General features: G+C 45.3%; 1 protein-coding gene across 18 annotated transcripts in view; it reads left to right on the forward strand.

Annotated features, from left to right (window-relative positions):
- EPB41L3 (erythrocyte membrane protein band 4.1 like 3) overlaps window positions 1-26,505 on the forward strand; it is a 171,735-nt gene that overhangs the window by 99,424 nt on the left and 45,806 nt on the right. The gene's annotated exons all lie outside the window — the stretch shown is intronic.

Raw genomic sequence — 26,505 nt, forward strand, 5'->3', positions numbered from 1 at the left:
ACCTCCCTCCCCCCAACTTGCTTCCAGTGCCCCTTCCTGCTCTAAGCTCCTGGAGGGAAGAGACACAAAACTCTGAGCTGAAGCAGCAGGGTTGCCTCCCCAGCCCCTGACCCCGGCACATGCAGTTGTAGGGGAATGAGAGCAGAATGCGGGAGGCAGTAACAGGCATAGCTTTTTTTTTTTTTTTTTTTTTTTTTTTTGCATTGACTAAGGCATCAAAAAGACGTTCTATTTTCATGAAATCTCTATGCCTTGGTGTTTTCCCATGTAGCTTATTTTAACGTCTTCATTACTTCGCCATCAATATCAAGAAGGCTCAACTCTGCCATGATTTTATCATGAGAATTTATAGTCACTTCACAGGACCCCCTGCCCACACTCAGACACACACAGAGACACACACAGACACACACACACACACACACACACACACACACACACACACACACACACACACACACACACACACACATGCATAGACATGCACACACCCTGCCTGGTTCTCCTTTCCTTTGAAAGCACGAGGTGGCATTTTCTCTTGCCCGGCAGTGCTTCACCGGGAGAAACCCAACGACCCAGAGAAGCATGAGAGCAATGGCCAAGCATTTAATGAATCTTCAGTTCTTACCCCCAAAGTTTTGATGGGAGGCCTTTTCCAACTCTGTGAGGTTTTCAAATTTCCCTCCAGCAGTAGGCTGAGATTGTTACAGCATCTGGTGTTTTTCCATTTGAGAGACTTTTTCCTCAATAATTTTTTCAAAAGCTTAGTCTTGATGATCTAGAATATAGAAAGACGTTATTATGAGTAAAATATAAGAAAAGATCTTGTAAGTCGTTTGATGTATGTCTGGGCAGTGTTTTCAGGCTGCCGGATTTTCACATGTGCCGACAGAATCTCCATCTCTGCTGGTCCCTTCTTGTTGTTTATTTGGACCCTTAGGGAACACAAGCAGCTCCCCGTGGCTTGTGATCCTTGTTGCTGTTTATGTCTGAAACATGAATTTTAAAAGAAAAACAAAAGTGCCCCCGTCACACACAGTAGAGGAACCAGTGCTCCTCGCGTCCGTTTCAGTCCCGCTGCTGCTGGGTTCGGGGGCCTGTGTGAGTCTGCTCAGGGACAGCGTTGTTCCTAGTGCCCATCCAGTTAGAAATGTCTGCTCTCACCTGGCACCATCCTCATCTGGTCTGATTTGGTTTTAGGACAAGAAGTCAGCCGTGATCTGAGATGCGGGTCCCTCTTTCGTAGCATAGGTGTGCTGCTGAGTGTTTACACACGTAAAACCATTTTCCAGGGGAGTTTGGTTTGTTCTCCACCAGAATCCCATGGCTGGGGGTGTCTGGAGCGTTCCTGCGGAGTGGCGGGCGGGACGTGGACCTTGCGGGTGTTCCCCACAGGGCCCCGCCGGGTCTGTGTGCGCGGGGACCTGGGCTCGCTCTTCTGCACCCCGCACGCCGCTGAGTCAGTGCTCCTAAGCCCCGGTAAGTCCGCACGGGGCTGGAACTCTGGGGGAGGACGGCAGCGACTCAGCCATGCTGCAGGGACGTTTGCATCCAGATTGGGGCAAGTCCAAAAGCTACTTAAGTGCAGCAGTAAAGCCTTAGAAGCGCGCCTCCCTGCCCCCAGGTCTGGCTGCGTCCAGAGCTCTGTGCTGGTCGGAGGGCCCTTCGGTATGGCCCGGGGCTGGGAGTAAGCACGGAAACGGTGGCGTTTACTCCTCAGGCTCTTCTCGTTCCTGTCCAGAGATGCTTCCAAGGCACCAGAGAGGGGGAGGGACGCCACGCACTCTGTCCTGAATGTGCGTTTGTCCCCTTCTGACTGTTGGTCAGGAAGCGACTGTTTACAAAATGTCCAAATGCTCTGTCTTGCTCGTGATTCAATCAGATGTCCAAATCATGCTTCTGTTTTATATATTCCCCTCATGGGATTTGGTTGGAAAAACAAACTCAGTGTCTGAATTTTCCAGCTTCTCTTAAAATGCCTTGCAGCCCCTATAGAAGCTCTGGACTGGCCAGCGGGTAGGGTTGCCACACCCGGAACGTTGAATAGAGCACCTGTGGCCTTTCATGGATTATGAGAAATGATCATTGTGAAAAATTAAAAATAGGAATTTTTTCCAAACCAGTCCGGGGATCGTTCATTCAACAATAGCCTAAGCCACAGAGTTTTTGATTCTGTGACACCGTGTAAATTCTGACTTAACCTCTCAGTGGGTCTCTGCTCAGCTGTCTGTCTCATCACATCAAACCATCTGCCCTGTGCTGGAACCGAGGGGCCCAGTCCGGCAGCAGCGGCAGCCTCCCTGCTGCAGATCAGGCCCTGGGGCCTCCCGGTGGCTTAAGAGCTTTAATTACCTTGGTTTCCTCCTGCAGTGATGCTGGTGCAGCCATGGGGACCGTCACGCACAAGGACTGTTAACACGCATCTTCTTATTTACCTGACAGAGTCAGCATTCAGTCTTCCCGAAGGGTGCAGATTGGACCTTGTTATGGCTTGGTTAAGAGAGACAAACCCAAGGGGAAGGGTGTAGCTCGGTGGTAGAGCATGTGCTTAGCACACCCGAGGTCCTGGGTCTGGCCCCCAGTACCTCCATTATACAGTCAATAAATAAGTAAACCTAATTACCTCACCCCCAAAAAAGAATTTTAAAAAATATTTGTTTAAAAAAGAGAAACAAATGCTTTTACTAAAATTGTTAGCTCTTTTCTGCTGATTTTGTGATCTTCAAAAAGTAACAGATTCATAGTCCGTCATGAGTGTAGGCACACTGCACACACTGTGAAGGTTAAAAGTGTGAGCATCTATGTCAAGAAATAAGACCAGTAAACCCTGTGGAGCACCACCACACTGGGGGCTGTGTAATGGAGGCTGAGTGACTTTGAACTTGAGTGGCTGTGCACGTTGAGGGGACCGCATGTCAAAGACCTCAGCCCCGGGGTGCTTTTTGCGTTCACTGCCCGCGGTCACACGGTGTTGAGGCCGGGTGGAGGTTTGTTTTCCGGGTGTTACTGTTCTGACCCGTGGTGCCGAAGGCCTAGGTCTGCTTTTCGCTTCGCTGTCCCCCGAGCTCTTCACTCTCGCCTTGTGTTTCCCGACCACTTTGTGTCGCTGACTTGATGAAACGAGCTTCCGAGCTCTGCGTTCAGGCGGGGGTGGGGGGCTTCGGAAGCGGAATGTGGGCGTGCGGTCCCGCGAGCAGTGTCTCATTCATCTTTGTATTTCGTACAGCGCAGCGGCCGACTCTCACGTAGCGGGTGTTCCTTACCTGCTTGGGGAAGAAAGCCATCTTCCAGGTTTCAGAATAATCCAGATTTTCTTGTTCTCACCATGGTGTGATTAAATGTTCAGATTATTCAGGTTACACATTTTTATATCCAGTAGACTTGCTTAAAATTTGTCTTTTCAGAATCTTCCCCAGCTTTACCTCTGAGAGTTTTCACCTATGCTCTAGAAAAAAAAAATCCTTGAAATCCTTTGCTCTGCTCCTGGTCTTAAGAGATGTTGATTCAGCTGCGGGCACCTTCCTCTGGGCTCAGGGGAGGGTCCTGCTCGCTCGGGGCTGCTTCTCCAGAAGAACTTGCCCTTTGCACACCTGCATCTAGGCTTAACTTGAGGTTTGAGGAAAGCGCACCTGTCACTGAGCGCCACGTGTGTGACAGACTGCAGCCCTGCTCCCGGGCCAGGCTTCATCCTGCTTACCGCCGATACTGCTTCCAGATGCTCGGTGCCTGCTCTAACTCATCCCTGGCCCCGGAAGCAAAGATGGTTCTTCCCTACTTTTGTCCAAGCCATTCCTCATCTCCCAGCCTGGTGGACAGCGGCCTCCCATTCACATGAGTTAAGCTGGCCCCTGGGCCCCAGGACAGGAGTGTCTGCTACCAGTGAGCTGCCCCAGCCACCTTCCGAGAAGCCGGCCTTTGCTACAGCTTCCAAGCCTCTTTCTTAAGTTTTTGTCTGGGCCGAGCACCTCCTTAAAATCTTTCTATTTTCTAGAACACAGTGATCAATTTGTATATGGCAGGCACAGAGATAGTTTTTAACAAGGGAGTGCATCGTTCGAGGTTTAATTATGATTTGGCTTAATGCATATTCTTTTTTCCTGTTTACAACAATTCCAGTCTCTGGAACTACCGTCACACAGTGTGCAAAAGATGCCAAGGAGTTTTACTAATTTTACAGACTTTGATATAAAGTTTGTCTTGAGGGCCTTTGATATAAAGTTTTTTTCCAGACACTGAAAACCAAATGAGACAAAGACTTCGGGCTCAGACAGGGCATTGTCTTCCTCACAGAGCCACGCATTCTAAGATCTGGAAGGGACGTTGGAAATCATTTTGTCTCCTACCTCATTTCGCTGAAGAAGAAATGGGCTCAGAGCAGTTAATGGTGTGCCTGAGGACACGCAGCCGCAACCCAGACCTCCTGCCCTCTCCCCCAGAGCGCTCTTGGCTGGGGACATCAGGACACCCAAAGTCCTGATGTAGCAGCAGAAAGATCAAATCAAAATACAGTATTTACTCCAGCATGGACTTGTGAAATACTAGGAGGAAAGGAGAAAAAGAAGGGAAAAGATGTGCTTTTTAAATTACTTAATAATATATTTGTTCAGTTCTTAAGTATCTACTCTGTTTTAAATGCTGTAAGCTTTTGACATCAAATAGATCAATTTTTCTAAATTCCATAGTTACTTACATACGTAGATTGGGAGGAGGTAGAAGGAAGTGAGGCCACCCCAGTCTGTCTCCTGTGCTCACTTTCACATCTGTATTCCTTCTCCCATCTCCTTCCCTCTCCTCCCTCCTTCCTGCCCCTCACCTGGTGGCTGGAAGTAGACACTCGCAAAGGTCGCTCCTTTTAATAAATCGGGCAGCGTGACTCTGGCCTGAAGTGGATGAATGAGGTCTCCCGGGAACAAAAGGGCTCTGAGGTTATGAGCAGACCTTATCCAAGGGACAGCTTGAGTTGATGGAAAGGGTGTCATCTTCTTGAGATTTCTTAAACCTAATTTTCTCAAAGTGATCACCAAGGCTTTGGTTTTGGCTGTATTATCATGAAATAAGATATTCTGTGAGACAGACGCACCCCGATGTTCACAGCAGCACTATTTACAACAGCCAAGACGTGGAAACAACTTAAATGTCCATCAACAGATGACTGGATAAAGAAGCTGTGGTACATTTATACAATGGAATACTACTCGGCCATAAAAAAATGAAACAATGCCATTTGCAACAACGTGGATGGACCTAGAGATTGTCATTCTAAGTGAAGTAAGCCAGAAAGAGAAGGAAAAATACTGTGTGATATCACTTATATAGGGAATCTAAAAAATAGTACAGATGAACTTATTTACAAAACAGAAACAGACTCATAGACACAGAAAAGAAACTTATAGTTACCGAAGGGGAAAGGAGGGGGGATAAATTAGGAGTTTGGGATTAACAGATACACACTACTATACATAAAATAGATAAAGAACAAGTTTCTACTGTAGAGCACAGGGAACTCTATTCAATATATTGTAATAACCTATAATGGAAAAGAATTTGAAAAAGGATATATCTATATATATAACTGAATCACTTTGCTGTATGCCTGAAACTAGCAACGTTGTAAGTCAACTACACTTCAATTGAAAAAAAATACTGTGTGAAGAGTAAAACTTGGAACCAACACTATTTTATTGTGAATGAGAAGAGGCAAACAGCTGGGGGATAATAGTGCAGAAGCTCTTCAGAGTAGGGCAGTGAACAGAGTTCCAGGCGCGACTCAGCTCTTTGCCTTAATATAGAATGACTTTAAGCACATTTGTGTAGTTTCCACACCATCCCGCTCAAGGTGGAGAGGCAGCTCGGCCTCGCTGGGACCCTAGCCAGCCTTCCGGAGAGAAACAGTTTTCACCAGGCAGTGATTCCACCCCTCACCCCCCATTTTCCTGACCAATTGCCAGTTCATTTCATAAGTACAGCATTTCCCCCATGCAAGGCAGGTTGTAATTTTCAAGATTATAGCTCGTCTCCTCTTAGTTAGCATTTAAATTGATGCCTTTCTTTTCCGTAGATGTAGTCTTGGCCCCGCAGGAAGTTTAGGAAGAAGGCTGCTGGTATCCGCCACAGGATGAGAAAGTCTTTCCGTAGGTCGGTCACCACCTGGGGAGATCCCCACTTGGTGGATCTTCCTGAATTTGACAGCACTTTCCTTGTCGTTGTTTCCCTTAGTTTCAGAGGCAGATGTCTTTGACCTTGTCTCCAAATTCCAAGGCTTACAAACAGCACCCGTGACTTCTTTGCAGGGCCAGAGTCTGGTAGAATCACAGACTCTTTAAGAGTTGGAGGAGAGCGTGAATGCTGTGAGTCCTCCAAAATGTGCATGTGGTGTGTGTCCGCACACGTTCCAGCAAAACACAGAGGGAGGCTCAGGAAGCCTGGCGGAGAGTATGGTATTGAAGGCGCCATTATAGGGACACGGTGAAATATTTACAAAGAACCAGCTGGCACATGGCTTACTGGCATCCACACACCAGCTGATCTGGCCCCAAAAGGAAGTGCGCATAGTCAGGCAGCAGCTAGCTACAGGATTTGGCTGCCGTGGGCGTCTTACGGCCCAGTGTCCCATCGGCATGAGAAGAGAGGGGAATGTGGTGCTCTTCATTTGAAAAAACGTTGTTCACTTAAAAGGAGATAGTAAAGCGCATTCATGACACCTTTTGTGGTTTTAGTATTCCTGTGGTCGTGTTAATTTTTGTAGCAAAGGAATATGGGAGAATCCATCGTGGTGGCATTTCAGTCCAGTCTTGGTGGCTCTTCAGATGGCAGTTAAACAATTCAGCAGGAGGTGGGAAAGTTGATGATGAAATACAGAGGGTGGCTCCACTAAAGCGTTGTGTAGTGAGACAGAATAGCTTCCTTCTCAGCTTTTTTGTTTGTGGCACATAAGCCGTAGCTAATATTATTGGCAATAAGTTGATAAATCACCGTGGCCCGTTTGGGCACTTATGTCGAGGCTAATAGTGTATTTAGCTCTAAATGCAAGCTTCATTTGGGGCTGTCGATATGTGGAAAAGGTATTGTTAACCATTCTTGCCAAGGTTTTATATTTCCCTTACATTTACTCTCAAGGTTTCTGCATCAGACAGACATGCTCAGGGTGTCTGTAGTCGTTCCAGTAAACAGAGGACCATTTAAAAATTCTAAATTAATTTAAAAATTGGATTCAGCTTTGCCAAAATTAAGCTTTCTTGAATGGCTGGCGACTTCTGCTAAGGAACACGCCCCATCAGGTTTTCTGTAGCAGTACCCGAGATGTTGGGGTCCGTTAAAGACAGAATAGAGGGAGGGCTGAACTCGGAGTTCCCCCTGAATTCCTTCATCCAGGAGTGGGGCAAGCTTGTAGTATTTCAGTGGAAAGGGCTGCTCGCCCCCAGGCTTGTTAAGCCGTGTTCATGAAACTCATGTTGTGTAGGTGTCCCAGCGGCTGGGTGTCCATCGAAGTCTCACGAATCAGATTGGACTAGAGGGCTGTTGTACAGTCCCAGTTGACTCTATAAAGAACTGAACTTTGAGCTTCAATTCTATTAAACTGCGGGGGGCAGTATGTGACAGTAGCAGCGGCCTGGTTGGCATCTTGGTTTGCCCTTTGTTTGTAAGTTATTGAAGTGTCCGTTTTCTCCTCTGTAAACTAGAGTTCACTTGTGAGTGGAAGAAAGAGTGTTTACAGGAGCTGGGAGCCCTGTTGGTCTATACTGGCTGGCAAATTGGAAAGGGTCCCAACCTTATGGAACTTCCATGCTGTAAGGCATAAGGCATATCCTTCTAGGCACTGTCTGTAAGAATATAAGTATAAAATACTCTGTATAGAGAATGGGGGGTTTTTATGTAAAAATGGAATCACAGCTTCATATGTTTTAGAGATTTGCTTTTATCCTTCAGTAGGTAAGTGGATAAGTAAACTGTGTTAGAATCCAGACAGTGGAATAGTACTCAGCAGTGTAAAAAAGTGAGCCATCGAGCATGGAAGAGACATGGAAGAACCTTAACTGCATGTTACTAAGTGAAAGAAGCCGATCTGGAAAGGCTGCGCACTGGATGAGTCCAGTTACTGTGTGGCGTTCTGGAAAAGGCAAAACTATGGAGACGGGAGAGAGCTCACTGGTTACCAGGGCTTGGGTAGGAGAAGGGGGGATGAATTGAGGGTGTTGCAGGCGGTGAGAATACTCTGTATATTTCCATAATGATGTCTGTATACACTTGTCCAAACCCACGGAAGTTACAGCACCAAGAGTGGGCTGTGATGTCAACTAGGAACTTGGGGTGTGTTCTGATGTGTCCGTGTAAGCTCATTAATGGTAATAAACCCACCACTTACGTGGTGCACGGATGCTGACGGCAGGAGGCTATGCCGGTATGTGTGTGTGAGGGGGATGTGGGAAACCTCTGTACCTTCCCCTCCTTTTTGCTGTGAACTAAAATTGCTCTAAAAATATAAAGTCTTAACAACAACAACCAAAAAAAACCACACTATTTACAGATTTGCTCTCATCACCTAACAATATATTAGACACTGGAAAGTATTCCTTAAATCTGTGAAAGTGAATTTCATCTTGACTCCCCACTTCTAGGTGGTTGGGTTTTTCTTAACCTGGAAAGAATATTATCAGTGTTTTTGTATCAGCTAATCACGAATCCGGCGGTTTGGGAAATGCTCTTAATCGATATGAGCAGGAAGCAACTGCACTCGTGTTGAAGATTTCACAGCCACTCACCTAGGAGCTTGCTGGGACTGATAAACCTGCCTTGGAAGCAGCAGACTCGCTTTTCTCACGCTGCCCGGCTTGACCCTGCTGAGGTCGGACAGAAGATGCGGCTCGGGGTCTGTGCTGCTGTGTCGGAAAGCACTCGGTGTGTGAGAGCCTGACCGTGTGCCAGACGTGCTCACACCCACTCCGTTCCTGGCTTCGGTGCCGGCGCCCTGGGAGCCGCCCGCTGCCACGCGGGTGAGGAGCCAGCCGTCCTGGGCTGCAGCGGTGGGCTCCTCGAGGCGTGCAGGCGGGGCTGTGGCAGGAGGGGTTGACAGGGTCACCCTGCTTGTCCTCCATGCCTACTCCCTTCAGAAGTTGACACGGAACACCCTTCCTAGTTCCACTTAGCCTCGACTCCCTGTATTTTCTGATTTCTCACACAGTGACTGAAGGTTTTTGAAGAGGCTTCAATTTTATTTTAAGAATCTTTAAAAATACAGGCCATCCTCTGTTTGCCCTTCTGTAGCAGGTCCAGAACATGGGTCTCTGCCTCTCATTGTATCAGGAGTTCCGTGATGCACTGAGCTTGGGTCAGATAACTAGGGACACGGTAGGAGCAACTCGGAAAAAGGGAAGCAATGGGATCTTCTCAGTGCGCTGCCGTTCCGTGTTGGCACAGAGCCTCCGCTGTGGGAGAGAACTGTCTCTTTTGCCCGAACAAATTGGGAGTGGCTGTCGGAGGCATGTTTCCTGGATTCCTCTCTCTTTTAGGATCTAGGATTTGAAATAGGGCTGATGTAAAAAATCACGACTCCAGATCCTCCGCTGGCTGTGAAAACCTCCTTTCAAGCAGAGACTCCCCAGCAGTGGGCCACGCTGTTAGAGGCGGTAAGCAGGTGTCCAGGCACTGTGCTGGCGGACTTTCCCTGTGGTGAATTTAAGTCAAGTGGCATTCGCTTATTTTATTTTTATTTATTTATTTTTAAATCTCCAGAGTGATTCCGATTACACTTAGGAAATTTACATAATTCCCTTAGAATTTGGGCAGATAAGGAGACGTGAAAAGCGAGCGTGGAGAATTTGAAACATCAGGGGCGGGGGAGGCTGGAACGGAAGACCAACGACCTGCCGGGGAGGGACGGGTCTGGCTTGCTAACAGGGTGGGGTATTGTTTGCATAAGTTGGGTTTCTATTGCTTTGTAGCAAATTGCCATGAATTTAGAGAGTCAAAACGACACACGTTTATCATCTCCCATTTTCTGGCTAGTCCGCTGCGCCGCGTCTGACAGAGCAGAAATCGTGCTGGTCACTGATGCATGTCCATTTGGAGGCCCTGTCTTCATGCTTTTTGGTGCCGTTGGCAGCATTCATTTCCTCCTGGTTGTAGGACTGAGGTCCCCACTGTCGTTCTGGCTGTCACATGGGGCCGTGGGGACTACTCGGGGCTGCCGAGTTTGCTGTCCCTGAGGCCCCGTCTGTCTCAGCAACAGAGAAACACTCTACTTGAATCGCTCTAACTTCAAGTCTCCTGGCCTCGCCCCCTCCTTCTGCTCCCAGCTGGGGAAAACTCTGCTTTTACGAGCTTATGTGACTAGGTTGGGCCTGCCCAGATAGCGTCCCTGTCTTAAGGTCAACTGTGCCAGCGCATGTGGCCCAGTCATTAGACAGAGTAACAGCCACTCTGTCTGCTGTCTCCGGGACTGCAGGGCGTGCACACCAGGGCAGAGGGACATCACAGTAGGTGACGGGGCTTTACTTAGGGCAGCTCTTTGGCCATTTGCATTTTTAAATGCACTTCTTCTAAATAGCCATTGAAGAAGAAGGGTCTTGAAACAGGGCTGCTAGTTGGCTGCATCTCAGTCAAACAGGCAAGAATTGCCAAGGGCCAGAGCCAAGGCGGTGGCAGTGGGACGGAAGGAAGAGAATGGATTGTCAAGAACTATCCTGAAAATGAGCAGGTGATTAACTGGATGTGTGGGGAGGGGTATGGGTGGTGGTAAGAGGCAGTAACTGATACTGACGTCCAGATTTCTGGACTGAGTGACTGCATGACAGGCATGGAATACCGAAGACAGGCTTGTGGGGGAAGATGGTGAATTTAACTTAAACCTATTGAATTTAAAGTGCCTGGAATATGAAAGTAGCAGTCTACCATTGCAGTTGGATATATTATCGTTCAGCCTTTGGAGGAGAAGTCAGGCTGGTAGACTTCGTGAGAGCTGTTACCTTTTATGCTCATTCAAACATCAGAGGGAATGAGGTTGTGCAGATAGCGAGTCAGTGGGAGGAGAGCACTGGCAGCAGAACCCTGGGGACCCCTGACATTTAAAGTCGGGATCGGGGAGGGCTTTGTGCAGTCTCCCCCCACCCGCTCTGGCGCTTCCATACACCCAACGCCTGCCCCTTCTGGCCAGACCTTCCGCTTATGAACTGGGTGTGCCTGCCTGACCCCGCAGGGACATTGCAGGAGTGATTGCAGGGTTATGATTGAGTGGGTCTCCTTCAGACAGGTCGAGGAGAGAATGTACACAGAGAAGCATTCCCAGTACTTCCTAGGGGCCGTCGAGGCACGGCGGGAGCAGTACCAGGTGCCGTCCACCGAGAAGTAATGTGGTGTTGTCATTCGTGGTGACGGGTTCTTGAGCCTCGCTCCAGCCCCTTGCCAATTCTCCTCTTATTTCTTTAATTTGGTTTTTGTACATTAAAATTTCAGCTACACAAAGCGATAGGAACCCCAACATTATATTTCTTATAAGGAATGACTGACCCCCGTTTCTTGGAACAGTTTGAGGAGACTCTCAGGAGTGGTCTTACCTTAGCAGACTGGGTAATCGTGATTTTTACAGTCCCACGACTGCGAAGGAGTGGTGGTATTCAAAAAGTTCTCTTAAAATTTTTTTATCTTAAACCAGAAAAAAGCCCACCCCCATGCAGAGCGTCCAGCACTTTGGCAGTCTGGGGCTATGGTTGTGCCCTGCTGTTCATTAAGGAAATGCCACCCGCCTCCCCCATCCTCCGTCCCTCCTGGTCCAGGGCAGAAGGACGTCTCAGTGCTGAGCCCTGGGTTTGGTTGCCTCTCTTTGCAGCAGAAAAGCAGGGGCTTCTTTTCCTCTTTAGTTGTGTGGATTGTACGGACCAGTGAATGCACTTGAAGCTTTTTATGTGTTTCTTCTAGAAGAGGTCGGAGGTTCCAAGTCGTGGGATCCTCGTGTTGGAACACATAACGTTTCCATCAGTAACGTTAACATCCTATGACTTGTGTGACTTCCCTCATCAGACGGCCGTTGTGGATGTTTTGTTTGTAGATAATTGGAATCGAGGTCTTCCTTTTGCTTCTCCTGCCGAGACTGATCTAGTTTGTTAGTGTTGCCTAGTGACTGTTTCCTGCAACCCGGGTCCAGGATGTCTCTACAAACGGCAAATTAAAACGGCTGGATTAGATATTAACTCATGAGATGCTTTGATCAGTGGGAGTTTCTTCTTGCCAACAGATGAGACACCTTCGCCGTGCCGGAATGCGTTTGTTCAGTGTGACAGACAGCTGTGTTTAACTGGTATGTCCACTTGGAGTCATTTTCTAATGAGGGTGAAAGAAAATCCTCTCGGGAAGTCGTCTTTGCACGTAGGAACGCTCCTCGTTTTCGCGCTGCTGCCTGCAGGGCTGAGTGATGCCGGCAGATGGGCGGCCCGCACAGGGACCCGGTTCTCATTACGGTGTTTGCGAAACTGCAGGGAATAAAGAGACGCTTTTTTTCTTATGGAATGCCGTGGCGACAGCAAATAAAGTCACTAAAGAGCCAGCATGTTCTTTAGGGAAATGCCGTTCAGACTGAACTGGTAAAGCACATGGGGTGGTTTTAAATGATTACCCCAAGCAAAATGCTCCAGCTATTCCTTTAAAAATATATACTGTCCAGACATCATCTGAGACCATTCTAAACCATTCTGGACTAACGTTTCTGTAATGAAACTTAGAGTTCCCTGTCTTTCTCTAGATTTTCTTTTATGTTTTTTTATTATTGAAGTATGGTTGATTTACACTGTTGTTAGTTTCTAGTGAACAGCATAGTGATTCAGTGATCCATATATCTATCTATCTATCTATTCTTTTTCAGATTCTTTTCCATTATAAGTTATTATAAGATACTGAGTATAGTTCCCTGTGCTGTACAGTGGGACCTTGTTGTTTATCTGTTTTATATATAGTAGTGTCTGTCTGCTAACTCCAAACTCCTGACTTATCCCTCCCCACCCCTTCCTTTTTGGTAAACATAAGTTTGTTTTCTATGTCTGTGAGTCTGCTTCTGTTTTGTAAATAAGTTCATTAGTATCATTTTCTTAAGATTCCACATGTAAGCGATATCATATGTTATTTGTCTTTCTCTGTCTGACTTAAACAGAATAGATTATTCAAATTGAGTTTTCAAGGCTCCATTTCACTTTTGTTTTGTTTTATTTTAAAGAAGCCCTAAATGGGCGATTGAATCTAATTTCCTGACTTGTTCCAAAGGTACATATTTGAATGGGGAAAATCTGTAAAGTCTTCCATATTATCTCATGTTTGCTAAAAATTGAAGTATCAAAACTAAACTCTTACACAATATTTGTCCGCCAATCTTTCAGAAATCGACCCTCAATCAATCTGATTGCTATCAATGAGAAATAACCCTGATATTAAGATGCTAAACAAGCTCAAAGTTGTAGACCCGTCACTGTCTTCATTTACCACGTGCAAATCCAATTGTGTATTCAGTCCCCAGTGTTTTACTTTAATTTATTGGCCTACTTATTAGATCTGAAGTGTTCTCTTGTAGGCATGAAATTATATATGCTTGCTAAACCTTTCAAGAAAGCTTACAAGTTTCAAATATCTTCTCTCTACTGTCAGATACACGAAGTATCAGCACTTTCTCATCAGTAATGATGCAATGTTAAATAGGATGCCGTCAACAAAGAAGTCTAGCTCATTCTCAACAAAACAGCTAGTTTAGACCACTAAACAACTAGTAGTTTAGACCACTAAAAAAAGAAAAACAATATACGGTGCAGAATATCATGACGGAATGATGCACAGAGTTTCCTTCATAGTACAAGGTCAAGGATTTGTCATCATAGCAGAGAAAAACCCACCAGAATCATGAAGGTCCTTTGTTTCAAAAATACACTATGACTTGGGGCCTCTGTTGTTCCTATCCTGCCATGTGCCAACAAGGATTTCAGGTGTTTTACACTCATACACGTAACAGCGTGAGAAGAAATTAGAAAGCAGGACCAAGAGGCAGTGAGAGTTGGAAGCCGGGAAGATTAGTCCATCAGACCCGCGCCCGGAGTGCGCTCGGGGGCCCTGCGGAGGAAGCCTTGTTTCGCAGCGTCCTCCTGACAGAAACGCCCCAGCTGTGCAGGGGAAGCCCGTTCCAGGTGTGTGAGGCGCTCTCCTCCACCCGCTTCATCCCAGGGAGGGGTGGGCGGGGCGCAAGGAGCTGCCAGGAAGGTCTCCACGGTGGGTTTCCCCTTGGTCGAACCTTTAAGCAGCACCAGGTGCTGGTCTGCCGGGTGGAGGTGACACTGCTCAGCCCCTCGTCGGGGTGAGATGTGCACCTTTTATGTTGCCAGTTGAGTGGAGGAGGAACTGTGTTTTTTAACAGCAGGACTAGGGAGGCTGTTGACATCTTCTCAGAAGAGATGAGGGCTTGACAAGCACGTTCACAGAGAGATCATCACCCACCTGCTCCAGGGACATGGCCGAGGAGGTGCCTGAGGGTGAGGTTAAGACCCACCTAGACGTTTGGTTCTAGGCCTTACGATGCCAACTGGTGCCTGCCGAGGCCCTGCGACCCCCAAACTTCCATCCCTAAGGCATCCACCTGCTCCTCCTCAGAAAGTAAAGTTCATCCTTTCGTGACATGTGTGTTTCCTAGCAAAGTTAACTGCCCTGGGTGATGTCTAAACACTCAGTGAAAAACTCCAGCCCAACGCGTCTGTCTCAACCCTCTGTCTCCATCTAATCGGAGTTGTAATCCCAGTATCTTGACATTTACCAAAGCCCCTGACCTCAGTTAGAGCCAGTCAGAAGTCTGCCCCCCATCCCTTTGTGTTCACAGCTCCTTCGTCAATTGAAGACCCGACCCTGCTCGTTCATCCCAGCGCACACACAGGCACCTCTCGTCTGTGTGGCCCGCTGTTGCCTGTAGCAACAGGCAAGAAACTTTCCCTTTGGCTCTTAAACTTTTCTTTGTCTCTGGTAAATTCCTTTACCGCCTGTGCACCAGCCCGCCATGTCCTCCGCAGGCCAGCGCAGAGACCAAGGATGCCCAAGACCCCAGTGCTGCACTTGACAGAACATGACTTCAATGATTTCAGCTCAGAAAAACATAAAAGCTTGAGCCGTGTAATTTCCCTCACTCTTCGGGACAACTCTAAAGCAGAATGTATGCCTGGATGTGTGAATGAGGGAGTTCATTTCCTTTCTAGGATTGTTGACTGTAAGCCCATTACATTTTGTGACTGCTACAAAAATACCGACGTCAGTTTTAGAAAAATTTTTTAGGTAGCAAGACAAATTGCACACTGAATAGTTAGCTCTCCAGTCTTTCTATCCTCCTGTAGTTTGGTGGGGGAGAGAGAGTTATCTTCCTACTTATGCAGGAATTTTAAAAAGCATTTTTAAAATAGAATCCAGGAGGAGGGGAAGGGTATATCTCAGTGGTAGAGTGTGTGCTTAACATGCATGAGGTCCTGGGTTCAATCCCCAGTACCTCCATTAAAATAAGTAAATTAAATAAAAAACTAATTACCCCCACAAATACTGATTATAAAATAAAATAAAATAAAATAAAATAAAATAAAATAAAATAAAATAAAATAAAATAAAAATGTTTAAATAAAATTTAAAAAAAGAGAGAGAATCCAGGGGGTGTCCCTGTCCTGTGCACACTGCTGCTCTCCACACTCATCAGACACAGGCCTCCTGACCCCTGGGGGACTGGGCTCATTTCGTGCTGTTTAGTCATAGATTGTCCTTAAAAACCACCATCCACCTTATGCTTTTCTATTTCAGTGTGAGGGGTGGAGCCTGTATCAAACGAAAGTCACTGAGTGAAGCCACAGCTCAGGACCTTTTGGGAGAACTTGAGAAATTTACCAGGAAGTTAACCTGCAACATTTGAGGTGGAATTTTTAAAACAAATAAGTCTTCCACCTGTGGGGAGAAAGTATTGTCTTTTTGCAAAAAAGAGGGGAAAAAAATCCAACACTCTAGATCCAGCCGGAGCAGATTATACCCACATGGTAGAAAAGCATAAATAAACAGGCCCTGAACAAATTTTAAAGATCAGAGCAGGTTTTCAAGAGTGCTGAGAAAGGAAATCAACCTCAGATGCATTTCTTTAGCTTGATTTTTTTTTCCTGTTTAAAAAAATAATAATTCTGCTGTCTGCGGGGCACAGTGGTCCATGCTGGGAGCCCAGTGCAGAATGGAAACTGCTTACCTGAGGAGCTGGCATTAACATTACTCAGATCATCACACAAAGGAATGTAAACTCACCACCCTGGCAAGTCCCATGTGGGAGCTGTAGAAGCACGTTCTCTGGGACCGGGTCCTGGAGGCCGGGATGGAGTCCCAGGCGAGGGCTCTTGAGCAGGGATCTGAAGGGCAGGGAGGCGGCTTGTGCAGACTTTGTTTGGCGGGAGGAGGCCTGCGGGCGAGAGGGGCTGAAGGACGGTTTGATGAAGGGGAGCCCCCCGAGAAGCAGGTCGGGCATCACTGCCGCCCCGGGGCCTGACCACACTCTCTCTCTGGCCGGCTGTGTTCTCACTACGGAATCTCATTGCCAAATTCTAGTCTTCCCATGTGGATTTATTCTCACAAAGATTTTTTAAATGTTCATGCACCCCTGTGTTGATAGCAGCACCATACACAACAGCCAAGACATGGAAGCAACCTAAACGTCCATCAACAGGTGACTGGATAAAGAAGCTGTGGTATATTTATACAGTGGAATACTACTCACCCATAAAAAAGAATAAAATAATGCCATTTGATACAACATAAATGGACCTGGAGATCGTCTTTCTAAGTGAAGTAAGCCAGAAAGAGAAAGAAAAATGCCCTGTGATATCACTCATATGTGGAATCTTAAAAAAAGGACACAAATGAACTTACTTACAAAACAGAGACTCACAGACAAAGAAAACAAGCTTATGGTTACCAGCGGGTAAGGGGGTGGGAAGAGATAAATCGGGAGTTTGAGATTTGCAATACTAACTACTATGTATAAAATAGATAAACAAGTTTCTTCTGTACAGCACAGGGAACTACATTCCGTGTCTTGTAGTAACCTATAATGAAAAACAATATGAAAAGGAATATATGTGTGTGTATGGATGACTGAACTATTATGCTGTACATCAGAAATAGGCATAACATTGTAGACTGGCCATACTTCAATTAAAAAAATGCTTAAAGGTGAAAACAGAAGCTAAAATACATTTGATAAAATCTCAGGGGTGACCTCCTTGGAATTCCGCTCCACAGCCTCCCAAGCACCCCCGCACCACAGGCGTCCTGCCACCCCGCAGTCCTGGTTAAGCCTGAGAGAGCAGGCGGGGCTGGCTTATAGCCTCGATGTTCAGAGAAGGGGACGCAGCATCACCTTTGTGCCAGAGAACACTCAAAAGCCCCTCAGCCCCGAAGCACCCATTTCAACCCTGAACACAGATAAGGTCCAGGAAGGATGGAGGCTTCCTTGTGAGCACCAGAAAAAAGTAGAATGATCTGAATGAATGTGTAATATTTTACCTTTTGCTTGCATAGAATGGCTTTAATTTTTCCTGTCAATAAAAGAACATTCTAGTTGTTTGTTAGGGAAAAAGGCTGTACTTACTTCCAAAGCAATTTGTCTTTTTGGTTCAGTTTGCCTTGTCAGTTCAGTTTTTCAGTGATTATTATTTACTACCATTTGCTAAAGCAATTCATGCCTTAAAAAAAAAAAGAGTTAACCACAAAACTCAAAGAAATCCCCGTCTTAGATTCCAGTGTCAGCAGAGACTGACATTCTCTGGAGGTCACATGAGCCCTGAGGATGGCTGCCATGTGGTGACCTCGTGCTGCTCCAGCTTCTAACACGCACTGACCCAAGCGCCAGGCTGTCTGCTCTGGTTCTAGAATGAGATCCAAGCCTCCCTTCTAAGCAGGGCTGAGCAGCCTCCTCCCACCCCCACGCCCAGGAGTGAGAACCGCCGGCCAAAGAGGATTAGCGCTGGCTTTTCAGGATGGCGACCTCAGAAGCCTTAGCCCAGGATGCTCCTGGTAAAGAGGGCCGGGAAGATGACACTGACCTTGGACTCGCAGACCCCGCAGTACCCAGGGTGGTCCACACGGGCTCCTGGAGTGTCAGACAAAGCTGGAGAACATGCATGTAGAATCAGAGTATTTGATGATTGGAAAACGTTCTCCCCTCAATGTGCTAGATTTTAAATACTAATCCAAAATATGAAATGCTTTAAATGAAGGCAGAACTGAGCTAAGTATCATTTCAAGTGTGATGACCTACCCTGGTTTTTTTTACCTTTTAGCGATATTTTATTATTTCAGTAGGTCTTTCATAGATGATACAATTATTTTAATTTAAAACCTATATTTGGTGAAATAATATAATTACACTTTTTAATTATGTGAGTAGATTGTGTAATAACCCTGAAATCCTTCCTCTCCCTGCCAGTTCACAGCCTGTCCTGTTAACAGCCTAAAACAGTTGATGGACCAGACACACAGGTCAGTTAGGACCTATTTGTTCAAAGCACTGTTATTCTTATATTGTTTTGATGGTCAGCGCCTTGCAGGATTGGAAAGTGGTTAGTCTCCAAATTCATGCTCGTTAAATTTGTATTATTAAAACTTGTGTTTTCATGGTCAGTATTTGCATTGCCTGCGGCTCTTTCTTTGACCAAGTGAATTATAAATCACGATTTGGATTTTTGTTTGATTTTTTTTTTTTTTTTTTTTTTTTTTTTGGTGAATTGTCTTGGAAAGGAGATTAAGTATTTCTTCTCCCAGGGGGAAAAAAAAATCCTCAAAGTTCCACGTCGTTCTGAATTAGGTCCCACGATTGTTACGTGATCTTTCAAAGATTCCTCTTCCTAAGGCTTCCTGTTTTGCATTCATCTTGCCCACATTGGCTTAGTGACCTGAATCCTTAGCAGATTAACAGCAGGAAATGTTGTCTGACAATTTGCTGCCAACATCTCATATGTGTGATGTGAAACTCTTTGGAAAAAAAGCAAGCCCAGTGTCATTGCTGGCCAGGAAGGAGCATGCCTCACTGGAAAGCTGCTGTCTGCCACAGCTTACATCTCTGAGCCCAGAGCTCTGATTTCGAATAGAGGCATAAATTGCTGCAACAAATGAAGGCAGAAACAGATTGTGGCTGAAAGAAAAAGGCCTCTTTTTTTTTTAAACAAATGTATTTTTCTTAATTGTAGTTGATTTACAATGTTGTGTTGGTTTCTGGTGTACAGCAAAGTGATTTCGTTTATATATATACATACACACACACATGTTCTTTTTCAGATTCTTTTTCATTGTGGTTTGTTACAGGTTATTGAATAGAGTTTCCTGTGCTCTACAGTAGGACCTTGTTGTTTATCTGTTTCATGTATAGTAGTTAGTATCTGCTAATCCCAAACTCCCAATTTATCCCAGCCCCACCCCCTTTCCCCTTTGGTGACCATAAGTTCGTTTTCTATGTCTGTGAGTCTGTTTCTGTTTTATAAGTATTTTTGTACCATATTTTAGATTCTGCCTGTGAGTGATATCATTTGATATTTGTCTTTCTCTGACTTACTTCACTTAGTATGAGCATCTCTAGGTCCATCCATATTGCTGCAAATGGCATTATTTCATTCTTTTTTGTGGCTGAGTAGTATTCCATTGTGTATATACACCACGTAAAAGGTGGGGGGCTTCACGTGCAGGAAGGGACTCTTGCTGGGTATGTGCTGAGAGTATCTGTGCAGAGAATCTCAGTCAAACCTAGGTCAACTCTACCTACTTGTCTGGGCTGTGCTCCTTGCTGTATAGACGACAGTATGTAGTTATGTTTTGGCCCAGGAGGTACCAAAATGTGCCAGTACAGACAGTGCATATTAAAAACCGTTTTGTGTGTGTTTGTAAGTGATAATTGAATGTACCCTTAGTTTACGGACAACCGTACTATTTTCAGCTGTTTCCCACTTTTACCTGTACAAGATTTGTTTCCTACACGAGGAATGGGATGATTTCAGTGCAGATGAAATAGGCACCAGCGGTATATCAGACTCTGTACCAGATTTCAGCAATAGAAACCCTAAATTTATTGGGCTCCTTATGACAAGGGCCTGCTAATAATAAACACGGACATTTATTGGTTATTGCTGCCCATGAGCTGGGCAGCAGGCCTGCTTTCCTGTGTTTTATTTACTGCATCAATCCTCTGAGTAAGGACCAGTGTTATTTCCACTTTACAGTGAGGACAGTGAGGTTCAGGAAGGTTAGATGACTAACCTCACGGAGCCAGCGAATTACAGAGCCAGGGTCCAGCCTGGGGCAGTCTCACAGGCCTCATTTCGAATGGAATAATGGGAAAACACGTTGAACTGTCTAGGGATATCCATTTTAAAGGTGTCTACATAGTGCTAGATGAATTCTAACCTCTAGACAGTTGAGACATGGAAATAAACCACTGTTTCATTTAAAAACTTACCACGACCAGTACAGAGTTCCATGTTCATATTTTTCCAGGATGCTCTGATCTTCATGGCTAACTTAACTAAGACAGTGGCCCCTCCTGAGAGGGGGCCGCTGATGAGCTGCAATTTGCAGGCGGAATAGCGCGCCCTGCCTCGTCTTCCTCGTGATGGTGCAGCCTCCGATAAATCAGAACTCCAACCCGTCTTCTAAGGCTAGAAGATTATACTTGACTTTACACTTTCCTCTAATTTCAGCGTTTAGCCTTTCCTCAGGCTGATTTAGAGCTTTGTGAGATGGAAGAGGAAGATAAATTCTCGTGAAGCCTTGTGCCGAGATCCAGTACAATTTGTGCCCCCTGCTTGTGCGCGCACTGTCCCGAGCACGGCTGGAGAAATGATGTCCGGCGGCTGCAGGCCAGCCGGCGCTCATCTCGGGGAAGGCGCCGCGGGTGCCCTGCCCCCAGGCCGGCCGGCCGTCACGAGCAGCCCTCACTCCCGGGGTCCTCCCCTGAGTTCAGTGCCCCGTGTTCGCTCCTCCCAGCGCCTCCCCAGCCTGCTAGGAAGACGTGAATGCTTCCGCTCTTTCACGGAAGAGGAAATCAAGACAACTTGCCTGGGTCATTTTTAGTAAGGTAGCAGGTTCTTGAGTAAAAGTCTATATTTTAGCTCTACCAAGGGAAAATGTCACTCCTTTCTTTTTTTAATGTTCTTGGGGGGGGGGGTAATTAGGTTTGTTTGTTTATGTATTTATGTATGTATTTACTTATTTATTTTAATGGAAGGACTGGGGACTGAACCCAGGACCCGGTGCATGCTAAGCATGCACTCTGCCACTGAGCTATACCCTCCCCTCAGTGCCACTCCCTTTAAAAAAATTCAACCAAATCAAAAGCATTTCTATTTTGTGTATTTTGTCCTTAGCTTTAAATGCAAGTTCATTGGTTGGTTGATTGGTTGGTTGGTTGGTTTTGTAGTCTGCTGGTTTATCATTGCTCATTGGCAGCATTTTATGTCAGCATTTGGACGGTGTATCGTTTCGTGAGAACTTAGATTTCTTTAGAAAATCTGGTGGAAAGGATGTCTTAAGATTTCGAGCGTGTGTACATGTGTGAATAAAAATGATAGCAATGCAGTTATGAATGTGGGGACCAGTGAGCCTACATGAGATTGGTGTGAGCCTGAACCAGGTCTGAAAAAGTTACACATTCGCTCAGAAAAAGAAGAAATTGCTTTAGGGCCCCCATATTTAAGAATTTCTAAGCAGTAAACTTAATGTAGCTAGTGTACCTTTCAGCCCTGCCTGTATGGATTCCCTGGGATCTTGAAAACATGCAGAGGCCTTGGGCCCAGCTTCAGAAAGTCTGATTTATTTGACCTGAGGGGGTTCCTGGACAGTGGCATATTTTAAATGCTCCCAGGGCCCACAGTTGGAAACCATGAGTTTAAAATATTGCATCTACGACATTGGTTATGATGCGCAAGTAAGAAAAATTTTATGTAAAGTTTCAAGTGACCTTTTTAATCTCTTAATGGTATTTGACCAAAATGAGGCTCCATGTCAGATAAATACAAGAGGCAGGATGCCAGCGGAAACATCTCTGTATTCTGCCGGGATATTCAGGGAGTTCACAGAGGGGCAGCTGGGATGTAAGGCAGGGTATGGAAAGTGCCCTCGTGGTGCCATGAAGTGTGATCCTGTCTGCAGGAGAGAGAAAAGTCACATTTGGCTGGGAGGATGGGAAAGGCTTTAAAGAAGTGGCCCTGGAGAGGCATCATGAAGGATGGGAGAGGTGACAGGCAAAGGGCGAGGCAGAGCATTAGGGAGACATTTAGGGCATCAGTATAGGGAACACCCACAGTGGACTGAAATGCCTCAAAGCTGATTTAGTCCATGAATTCTCAGTGAGAATATAAAGCAGAAATTCTCCTTGGTGACTTTTGGGTGGTGCTTGAGAGCTAACTCGTTATCTTGAAATTGGATAAAGGAAAAGGCATCAATGCTGGTGAACCCTGACTTCCACTGTCAGACTGTGTCACTGGATACATAATTCTGACCAAGAGGAGGGTCTCTGCACAGGCAGACTCCAGCTAATCCATGGAGAAGGAATGGTTAAGATTGGAATATTTCCATCTTGCCGCCTCAGATGAATGTGTCTAGGGCAGTGATCATGAGTGCTGATGACTGCTAATATCACCCCCCCAAAAAAAAAGAGTCATTTTATGTCTCCTGATGAAATTACACAGCATCATTTATGGGAAACAGTCAAACAAGAATCTGATCAAGCTTCTAGAATTTACTCTCCATTTACAGGAAATGAAGAAGGCAGGAAAACATGTTAAATTACTCCATGGAGAGTTCAACTGAGGGAACTCTAAAGGCAAATGACCTGGTCTCCTAGACAAATTAATTTCAAGGGGGAAACTAAGCTAAGTGGAGAAGTTTCGGATTAAGAGAGACCCGAGAAATATTTAGGCAACTGCAGTATATTGGCTTATCAAACAAAACGAAAAAGAAAAAAAAAATCTTTGAAACAATTGGGTCAATTAAAGTACTGACTCAGTATCTGGTGATGTTAAGGACTGACTGCTAATTCTGTTTAGATGTAATAAAGGTATTGAGATGACATTTTTTAAAAGAGCAGAGTTACATACTGAGATGCGTAGAGATTAAGTGATTTGCTGTGATGATTCAGAATAACCAGGGGACGGATGAGTTGAGGGAAACTCCAGATGAACCAAGGTTGTGGTCCTCAGAAGGCATTTGTTGGAATACTTACATGTGTGCGTCTAATTGAATCACTGTGCTGTACACCAGAAACTAATGCAATGTTGTAAATCCACCATTGGTTTCTTATAAAACTAAACACATTCTTACTATATGATCTAACCATCATGCTCCTTGGCACCTACCCAAAGAAGTTGAAACAGGAGTTCTGTTATTCCAGGAAAGCAAAATCAATTTTTCTGGGTGTCCAGCTGCTAATAGCGAGTTGGTTACATGAACCGAGAATGCCTTTGAGTCAGAGACGTGACTTAACAACTCACAGAAAACAGCAAATGAGACTAGAAACTGTTCATCTTCTCTGGTTAGGTAAATTATCCACTGATTTAGAATTCCTCTGTCAAAAAGGTGTTTTTTAATATACTGAGTCTTGATTCATTATGGCTGTTTATAAACACACCCAGTGACAGAAAGGTAGCTAGAGTTGGTCACTTACGGAACATCAGATCTTTGGGAACCAAGTATTTAAATTCTCTGTAAGGTCTGGTGATTGTAGGATTTCAGCCATGTTGTAGGTGTGATGACCTACAGAGGCGCACGGTCAGCATGCAGAACTCATTGACTTGAAAAGTCAGATCATCTGCTAGGAAAAAAAAAATCTCCTGAGTAAGAAGAATCAAGAATTTGAGGGAGTTGGGAGTGATTGCAGAGGGCTGGGAAATAGTGCCTCTGTGTGTCCTGTCCCAACTCCATCCAGGGCCCGTGTGTCTCTCATTGCGTGTGCGGAGGGCGGTGGTCAGTAGTGATGTCGGCCTTGAGCAGAGGGGCCCAGGTGGCCTTTATCTCAGTCTCACCGTGCTCCGTAGAGCCTCCCATCCTCACTCAAGGATGAGCACGTGAAGGCCCAAAGGACGCGAGAGGCCTTTCCGCTGTCATCCAGCGAGCCGGCAGCTGTGGTGATGTTAGCAGGTAGGAATTTCGTCGTTTACATCTAACCAGCAAGAATGGATTCTGGACAACTCGTCTGGGTTCTGAGAGCCAAAACAAACAAACAGAAACAAACCAAAAAAACCCCTTCAGTATGAAGAATGGACCACCATGTAATTGTCTTAAGAACCGTTTCTAGACTTCAGATATGTTTAAAATCATCAGAAAAAGCCTGGTCTACTCAAGAGAGAGCTGTGAGTCATGGACAGAAATCAAATTGTGAGAAGCCAGAAACTGAAGAACTAGTTAGCACAGTGGTCTGTGCTGAGCTCATCCTTCCACCTGTTAGACAAAAGCAAGAACACAGCCGTCAGAAGACAGCTCATTAAAGCCCAAGGCAGCCTGCAGAGCACCAGAATAATTCCTGCACCGGGGCCTGGCTGTGGTCTGCTGGGCCAGAGGACAGAGAAGGCTTTGCAGAGGAAAGCTTACTTATTTGCATTTGTTTTGTTTTGTTTTTACTCATTGAGGAAATACTCGTCCAGACACTGATGTGTATTTGTGTGTGTGTGTTGTGGTCTAGTTAAAGCCATTAGGCAGTGAACAGATCATTAATAACTAAAGAAAGAGCAGGCAGGTTAACACCAAGGATGCCGATTGGCACCACGAGGACCTGCGTGTGCTCCGACAGCAGAGGTGCATCCTGAGGTCTGTGTCATGTGTTCTGCCATTTGTCCTTCACTTGGGCCATAGTAGCTGACATCTGTGGGATGCCTGCTATGTGCCGTCGCTGGACCGAGTTTGAATACTTTATATTAATGCCAACCACTCCAAAGAAGTAGACGGTCTCAAGAGGGAAAGCAGAGAGGTGCGCACAGCTGCGGGGCCCTCGTGAAGATGCAGCCCAGGTTTGTCTGCTAAAGCCACCGTCACAGCCAGTGCACAAGACTGCCTCCCCCGTCTAACGTCTCTGAACCTCTGTGTCCTTACCTCTCAAGTGGAGGTAATACCAATGGAGACATTGGAGGAACCGACCTTTTTTGTGTGAAAACGTTGTAATCTGTGGGGCATCATTCAGAAGTAATATGCAGTTACTTACAAATAAAGCGTTTAAGGCAGCGAGCAGCATTTCATTGTCACGAGGCTTAGTCATACCCATGGAGCACTGGTATGTAGTTTTGCTAACATGCAGTGTGTTTTCATACGTTATTAAACTTTTTTCAATTACACCATTGATACAATCCAGGCTTCATGTTTCTATCATAAATGTATCTTTTTTCCTGAAGAGTTGCGCTTGAGGGGACGAATTAATTTCCAATATAATCACAGTTACACAGAAAGTACCACTTCCGGATCCTCCAGATACTTACTCATTTGGCTGCTCGTTGTTTATCGGTTTTCATATTTCCGGTATTACATTAAATCTTAAAGACAAATATGCTTAATGTATGAGATGTGAAATGCTGGTACTGCACAAACAGAAAATAGTTTAGCTTAATTGTTGCCAGTTAATCCATCTCAGACTCCAAGGCCAAGCTGAAAGGCCTTTGAAGGTTTAAATGAAAATACGACTCTGTGTATCACCATAAATTAAGCCGATGGACTTTTTTTCCCCAGATGACTGCCTTTTTTCTTTCTCCAACTGACTGCTTTATGACCAAAAGTACAACACGTGTATCTCCATCTTAGATTTATAATTTTTAAATTATATTTTAAAATAATTTATTTTTTAATGCACAGCTACATCACTGTACATTAAAAAAATTAATGATATCAGAAATAACTAAAATCTTTCAACTTAATGAACGTTTTTGTTATGTTTAGTGAGAAGGATTTTCTCTAAAAAAATTTTAAAAGAAAGTTGAACACTGTGATAACAAAATTGAAATTTGTGGCAGGGGAAAAAATAATAAATGAATAAAGTTTAATGAGCTTTAGAAACAGAGCCATAACTAGAATTTCTAAGTAAGGTCTGGGATGTAAAGTTTTAAGGGAAGTTCTGTCTGAAGCAAGGAATGGGGCCAGTTCTTCTAGGCTCAGAATCTGACCATGCTGGGGAGTGAGTTTGGATATTTTGAAACACAGCCGTTGTGGGTCCTTTAATGCTCTGAGTGTCAGGATTTTTATCTTTCAGAAGATACTTGAGGCTTCCAAGCACCACATCACTTTCCCAGCTACTTCCGTTTAGAAGCCATCCGCAGGTCGCCTGTGCTCACGCGCTGGCAGGAGTGACTGGGGTTTGCTGTTTGTTTGTAGGAGCTGGTCTTTGTAGGGTTAGGTCCACTGTGTTGAGCCTCGTTTCTGGTTAAAGAGGAGATGCGATGTGGTCGCACCGCTTGCCACTTACTGAACAGTTACAGCAAGCAGTATTTGAAATTTGGCCCATTTTTATTCATG

This window comes from Camelus ferus, chromosome 24, assembly GCF_009834535.1.
Source record: "Camelus ferus isolate YT-003-E chromosome 24, BCGSAC_Cfer_1.0, whole genome shotgun sequence".
Classification (NCBI taxonomy): domain Eukaryota; kingdom Metazoa; phylum Chordata; class Mammalia; order Artiodactyla; family Camelidae; genus Camelus; species Camelus ferus.